At 35.9% G+C, this 7,709-nt stretch overlaps 1 long non-coding RNA gene across 1 annotated transcript in view; it reads left to right on the top strand.

Moving 5' to 3' along the window:
* Nucleotides 1–1,326: 1,326 nt before the first annotated feature.
* The window catches only part of LOC114699080, a 114,934-nt gene continuing 108,551 nt past the window's right edge, over nt 1,327–7,709 (top strand). The window contains exon 1 of the long non-coding RNA XR_003735461.2: nt 1,327–1,420. This is a non-coding gene — a long non-coding RNA (uncharacterized LOC114699080). The remainder of the gene's footprint in view (nt 1,421–7,709) is intronic.

Genomic DNA, 7,709 nt, shown 5'->3' with positions numbered 1-7,709 from the left:
TCACTTATTATACATAAATATATTCATGGTTTAAACAAGAGTCAGTGTCTTAACACAAAGGATTGATCTGGATAGGTTCATGGACAGGGTAGTGACATCCATCCATCAAATCTCATTAGCAAAAAGCATATCATACACAGAAATTTGTAAGCATGAGATTAGGTAAGTAGGAACATAAAGAGAAGGGAAAGTTGGGTACATGGCAAGGTGGTGCTAGCCTTTAATTCCAAGAGCTTAGGAGACAAAGACAGGCTTGGCACTTTGATTTCAAGGCCAGCCAAGTCAACACAATCAGATGAGAAGAGAGGGAAGAAGGGAGGGTAGAGAGGGGAGGAGAGGTGGGAGAAGAGAGGGAAATGATGTGGATGAGAGAAAGGGGAGAAAGGAAGAGAGAGAGAAGAAGAATCTCTTTAATATCTACAAACACACACACAATATCACTTTCTATACTCAAATTATATCTTATTATTCCCTACCTAAATTAAGCATTGACAATTTATTATTATTGTCTCATATTTCAATTTTGATTTCTTTAATCTTTGGTAATCTGAGTCTGAAATGGTCAGCATTTTGGTAATCCATCAGGAAATAGAATGCAGTGATTTCTGGTGCTGGAGAGATAGCTCAGCAGTTAAGAGCACATGGTGTTCTTGAAGCAGACCTGGGTTTGGTTCCCAGTGCACTATGGTTTCTTATAACCATTGGTACTTCAGTTCAAGGTACACAGCACTGCCTGTGAGCACTAGACACGAGGGAAGTGAACTTACATACATGCAGACAAAACATTCATACTTACAAAATAAAAGTAAATCTTTTAAAAAGTAAAAATAGCAATTTTAAAGGTTATGATGAGTCTGAGTGAATGGTCAGTAAAGCCTGGGCCTTTCGAAAGTGTTGAGTACAGGAGGATGGAGAATGATTAGAGTAGATGATTTGACATGTTTTTCCAAAGCATCTAATTTATGGTTCTTCAGCCATAAAATTCAATTTGGGGTTTGCCTTATTCTTTTACCTTTGGAAAGAAATATAACATTTCTGTATGTCAGTCATAAAAATGATAATTCCTATCTTAATTGTGGGAAGGATTTTTGAACCTGTTCTATTAAAAAGTTTGTCAGACTCGTAGCATTGAGCAGATGTTCAGTAAATATTGGTCTCCAGGTCTCTATCAAATGAAGATTGTTTGCTTTGCCATTGTCTATCTTTGTTATTTTTATTTTTACATTACTGGAAGTTAGATCTAACTATGGATTTGTACATGATAAGCAGGTACTCTACCACTGAGCTACATCCCTGGCCCACTTTCTACTTTTTATTTTCAGTCAGAGTCTTGGTGGTGATCCTTCTGCTTCAGCATCCTGAGTGGCTGAGATTACAAGCCTACACCACCATGTCCAGATCACTGTCATCTATCAATATGGTAAGAGATTTAGATTTCCAATACATTGTCAAGTTTCAGTGAAACTTCTTGTTTCTTGAAACAAGTTAAGCTTCTTGAAACTTGAAGTAGTAGTATCTAAATTTAAGACTGCTTAAAGCACATATGAGATTTAGAACCTTCCCATAGAAAACAGTAAACTGTAGTGGAAAAGGGGACTTATCAAAATGAGTCTTCTTGGATTCAAGGTATGAGAAGCAGCCTAGTGGAATTGCTAATGAATTTTTATTTGAAAAAACTTCTACTTTATCTTTTCGTTTGGGGGAAAGTCTATTAACGTCACCAAATGATTAAACTATAGGTTTTTATTTTTGAATCTGAGATTATTTTTGAAATTGTAAAATGGTTTGCTGCCTCAACATTATCACTTTTAAACTTAATAACTTGAAAACTTAATAACTGTTATTGATCTTACTAAAATATCTTAACTTTCTTGCCTGCTATTATTGTTCCCTGCAAGATTAAAATCTTAATGGGGCATAATACAATATATTCCTTCATCTTGTTTCAAGGGACTGCGAAGACAGTTACCATTTACTGCTGGACAGTTTGTGTGATCATTAGAGATACTTATTTATATATTTTCCTTCTGCTTTGCTCTGTCTATCACTTATTTTTTTCATACTATACATTGTTACTGAGGTTTAGAGCACAATTTGTAACAAAGCAATATTTTTTTTGAGAAATCCAGTGAAAATATAAGCTTTTCAGTAAAGTAAATCTTCACTGAAACTTGGGTTTTGAATTATTTTGTTCAGGAAATGAAAATTAATAACATGTTTTCTGGGGAAGTTTCCTGCCTTCTATTTATGATTGAACTGACCATTAGAACCCAGATATATTTATTTCCTGCTTTGCACCAAGACTATTGAGAACATGGATCCACTGTGGATTTATTCAAAATATGTAAAATATATTCCTGTATTGTCATCAAATAGATAGTTGTCCCCAAATGCAAATTTTTAAATAGAAAAAAAGAGATGGGTTTTCTCCATGTAAAACCAACAAGAAGAAAAAGGCAATTGAGTAAACTCTGTTTTAAACTTGTGAGGAAGTCATATCATATAGCTTTGATTAAATTGTGTTTATGGTGTTTAGAAAGTATAAGCGGTTTTTACAGAAAACAGTCTTTTACAAAAATACCTAATCCCATCCTAGTGTTGGTTGCTAGGAGAACGTTTGATGCAAATTAATCAGTAAACATCTAGCAAGCAGCTACCTGAGGAGAAGGGGGTCAAAGAGACTTAGAAGCTGGCCAGCAGGAAGACTGCTGAGGGGAAATGCCTGTCAAGGGTTTTTATACATATCACGGCACCACACTGTGATATGAATTTTTCTATAATTCTTGTAGGTAAGAAGAGGGGAAAAAAGCAGGGAGAATTGAAAAGATAAATGAGATTTCTCCAATGCACTTGAGTTTTATTTTTTTATTTGTTTATTTATTTATGTTATTGAACTTTGGTATGATGGCAAGATTAGATTAATCCATGATTAATAACTAATAAAGACTAGTGAGAATAGAGTAGGTTACTTAATACTAAATGAATATTTGTGTTTAAATTTCTCTACGTACCTGTATCCTATTTGTTTTCATAAACTGCACCAATAGAAAATTTTGAACAAGTAACTTTTTCAATCAGGAAGAAGATCCTACAATATTTTCTCAAAGAATTAAAAATGAATAAGTCACCCTTTTAAAATTTAAGTTAAAACTATGAATATCACCATGAGTAGAATACAATTGCCTCCTTAAACTTGAGTGAGATCTGAAATGCCCTTAGGTTATTAGTCTGTAGAAGCAAAATGCCAGTCTAGGTGCAGCTGGGAAGTGTCAGGAGCTTCAAACAGTTGGGGAACCAGGAGTCCTCCTCACTCTCATACTTAAACTCTATGCTAAAATGTTGAAAAAAACTACAATATGAAACACAATGTATACTGTTCCATTGTCACTGAAATAAGAAAGGAATGTGTTGAATTTAGAAATAAACATATATGAAAATATACAACCAGAAATGTAATATACAACCAGAAATGTCTTATAAAAAACTATAAAGAAAATGAATAAAAGCCATGTACATTAGCTGTCCATTAACTTACTAAAATTGTCTTTAAAAAGGAAAGTAATTTGTATGGTAGTATTTATTTTTATATAGGAAAATGATTTTAGCTTTTGTACAATGAAATTAAGTTTTACATATCTTATCATTTTAAAATTTCTACATACATACACTACACTTTGTATTTCAGTTTATTTGTAAGTTAAAAGACATGAATTCTCTTTAAATTTTGTCATATATGATAATTAATAAAATGAAAGATGTAGAGAGAATTTATTTCTTTTATATGAAATTATGATTTTTGATTGGTTTAATTTTAGCTCCATTTTTTATTACCTGGCAATAATTTGTACAGAACACTATTTTTTCTTCTGTTCCTGTTACACAGAGTTCAGAACATATCAGGCTATGGAACACAAAGGATTAATTGCTATGGTTACTAGTTCCTGATCCACAGAGAGAAATGACCTGACCTCAAGCAGATTCCTGTTTGTTTTCACCTCAAGAATTAAATAAACACTCAAAATAATTAGTAAATAGGGAACATTTTGGTAGACTATGTTACAGAGGAATTTTGAATCAAAAGGGTTGGATGCACTGTGAACCAGGATAGGTTACACAGAGGGAAGGGGATGAACCTCAGTGAGCTTTGACAAACAAGTAGTGTTTGAAAGCATCTAAGGAGCCTAGCAGTTTTCATACACTGTAAAATAAACTTTATTATTTAAAAACTTGCAAATACATAAAGACAAAACACATCAAAATTAATCGGATCCAAAGTCCATAGAACTAAATGAACTTATATGCAGTTGGAATTGGAATTTTGAAACAAAATTGTGAAATTTCGCATTAAATTTTAACTTTTGTAATTAAATATATTTTATGCATTTATTCCATAGAATTTTTTAAGAACTTAATTTTCTAAAATTTTTATATGACTGTGCATGTGCACACTCATGCTCATGCATGTACCATGGCATGCTTGTATGCGTATGTGTGCAGTTGTGTACCGTGGTGTGTGTGTGTGTGTGTGTGTATGTTTGGATGCTTATGCTATAGTATGTTTATGGGTGTGTGTGGCATGATTGTGGAAGCACATGTGTAAAAGCATGCTTTGTGTGGAGGTGTGCTATAACATGATTTAGTGTGTGAGTATGTGTGTGTGTGTCTGTCTCTGTGTGTATACTTATACTATGGTATGCTTATGTGTATGGAGGGTGTATGTGTGTGTGGGTACATGTGCCATGGCATGCCTGTGAAGGTCATAGGTAATCACAAAGAATCAGATGATCAAATCAGTTTTGCTGGTAGGTGGGTACCTTTACCAAATAAGTCATCTAGCAGGTCCCAGTTCCCATACATTTTTAAATTAGGTATTGAGTGGGTAGCTGATATCAACTTTCCCACTAGTAGATTTTTCAAATTATAGTGACCATACTAAATTTTGTTATATTACTATAATAAATACTCATATATAAAGAGCATTACATATAAAAAATTAACTAAGTAATGATGGTATTTTTGAATTGTACATATAGCAAAATCTAGTACAGATATGCTATTTACACAAGTGAAGAAATTTGTAACCAAAGGTGACCGATTTTTAAAATTAAGCCTTTAATGTATGATTATTTCCTAAATTGATTGTTTTTCTAATTAAACAGCATTATTACTATGGTTTCCAAATACCTGTTTGAAAAGATACAGAATTCTAAGTGTCCTGGTTAGAGTTAGTATTGCTATATTAAAAAATCATGACCATTATTAGGAGCTTTGTGTGAGTATAGAAAATGGCCAGTTTGGGCTCTGTATTCCTCATTACTGGGAAACTTTGCTAGGGTTACTTTCTTAGATTCTGGGGAGTTTCCATTGTACTGGGTTTCTACACCACTCCAAAATCCACCCCAATTCCAGTGTCTCTCCCAGAACTCTTTCCTTCTGTCCCTCCCTTCCTTGCCTGAGCCTGCCTGTTCCCATCCCCACCTGCTTTCAGTCCTCCTGCAAAATCTATTCTATTTCTCCTTCCCAAGGAGATCCATGTGTCACCCACCGCCCAAACCCTCCTTGTTACTTATTCCTGGGCTATGAATTGTAGCATGATTATCCTTTACTTAATAGCTAATTGCTGCTTATATGTGAGTACTAAACATGTTTATCTTTTGGGGTCTGGGTTATCTTATTCAGGATGATCTTTTCTAGTTCCATCCATATTTGCCTGCACATTTCATGATGTTATTTATTTTAACAGCTGAGTAATTCTCCATTGTTTTTTGTACCACGTTGTGTTTATCCATTCTTCAGTTGAGGGGCATCTAGGTGGTTTCCAGTTTCTGTTTATTATGAATAAAACTAAAATTAACATGGTTGAGCAAGTGTCCTTGTGGCAAGACAGAGTATCCTTTGGGCATATGCTCAAGAGTGGTATAGCTGGATCTTGAGGTACATTTATTCCCAATTTTTTGAGGAACTGCCATATTGATTTCCATAGTGTCTATACAAGTTTGCATTCCCACCAGGCATGGAGAAATGAGCCTGAATTAGCCATCTTCTATAACCAGGCAAGGATCCTAGCATTCCGACTAGAACATCAACCCAGCCACAAAATCTTCAATCTATAATCTGTCGTGTGTGTAAGATGTTCTAGAGTAATGGTGGCACAGAACTTGTGGAAGTGGCCAATCAATAATTAGTCCAACTTGAGGCCTACACCACAAGGCAGAGCCCATTCCTGACACTATCTGAATGATCAGGAACCAGAGGAAAGACAGCTCAGAGACCCAGGATAGAATCAAACATGACTGGCGATAGATAGATAGATAGATAGATAGATAGATAGATAGATAGATAGATAGATAGATAGATAGATAGTCAATGAGTAATTCCTAATAGGATTCTGTTATACTCATAGATCAGTGTCTTGCCCAATTGTCATCAGAGAGGCATCACCCAGAAACTGATGGGAAAAGATGCAGAGAGCTACACAGCCAAACACTAGATGGAGGCAGGAGAACCCTCCAGGAAAGGTAAAGGAAGTATTGTACGAGCCAGAGGGGAAGAGGATACCTGAGAACATGGATTACAGAATCAACAAAGCAGGACTCATAGGAACTTACAGAGTCTGAAATGAGAAAAATGGGCCCTACATGGACCTTATGGTTTGTGTAGCTTGGTGTTATTGTGGGACTCCCAAGAGTGGAAGAAGGGGTGTCTCTGATTCTTTTGCCTGTGCTTAGGACCTATTGGGTTGCCTCATCCAGCCTTGATATGAGGGTTTGTGCCTAGTCTTATTGTAACTTGTTAGGACAAGTTTAGAAAATATCCATGGGAAGCATGGTTTTATTAAAAAGAGAAACAGAGGAGTGGATCTGGGGGAGAAGAGGGTAGGAGAAGGTCCTGGGAGGAGTGGAGGGGAGGGAATCAGTGGGGCAGATGTAATGTGTGAGAGAAAAACAAAAGAAAAAGTTATGACCAAAGCAACTTGAGGAGGAAAGGATTTACTTGTTTTAAGTTTCTACAGCACAGATGGAAGTTAGGATAAAAGCTTGAACAATGCAGGAACCTGGAGGCAGGAGGTGATGCAGGGGCCTTGGAGGACTGCTGCTTACTGAATTGTTCCCACTGGCTTTTACAGCCTGCTTTATGATAGAACCCAAGACCAACAGTTAAGGAATGGCACCACTCACAATTGTCTGGGCTTTCCCAAATCAATCATTAGTGAAGAAAATGCTCTATATATTTACCTGCAGCCAGATCTTATGGAGGCGTTTTCTTTTCTTTTCTTTTCTTTTTTTTTTTGAGACAGGGTTTCTCTGTGTAGCTTTGCGCCTTTCCTGGAACTCACTTGGTAGACCAGGCTGGCCTCGAACTCACAGAGATCCGCCTGGCTCTGTCTCCTGTCTCTGTCTGATATTAAAGGCGTGCGCCACCACAGCCCGGCAAAGTGTCTATTTTTTTATAACTTATATTTTCCATGTCAGATACACTCAGTTCTGTGCCTCCAGCAGCTCACATTTTTACATTTTTACTCTCTGGCCTCAGATTGGTTTCAACTGATAGTGGGTACAAGGAAATGATTGGAATATAAGTTAATGGAGGTTGGAGTCTAACTTCATGGCACTTTCTAGGTCAAGTCTTGAGTTGTCCAGTAAATGCATTCTCTTCCAAAAGTTCTCTGTGACTCTCTTCAAAAGTCTGATAATTATTCTGCTTGTCCT

This window comes from Peromyscus leucopus, chromosome 2 (assembly GCF_004664715.2).
Source record: "Peromyscus leucopus breed LL Stock chromosome 2, UCI_PerLeu_2.1, whole genome shotgun sequence".
NCBI lineage: Eukaryota > Metazoa > Chordata > Mammalia > Rodentia > Cricetidae > Peromyscus > Peromyscus leucopus.
Note: the sequence above shows the minus strand (reverse complement) of the source record. Positions and strands in the feature narration are given on the sequence as shown.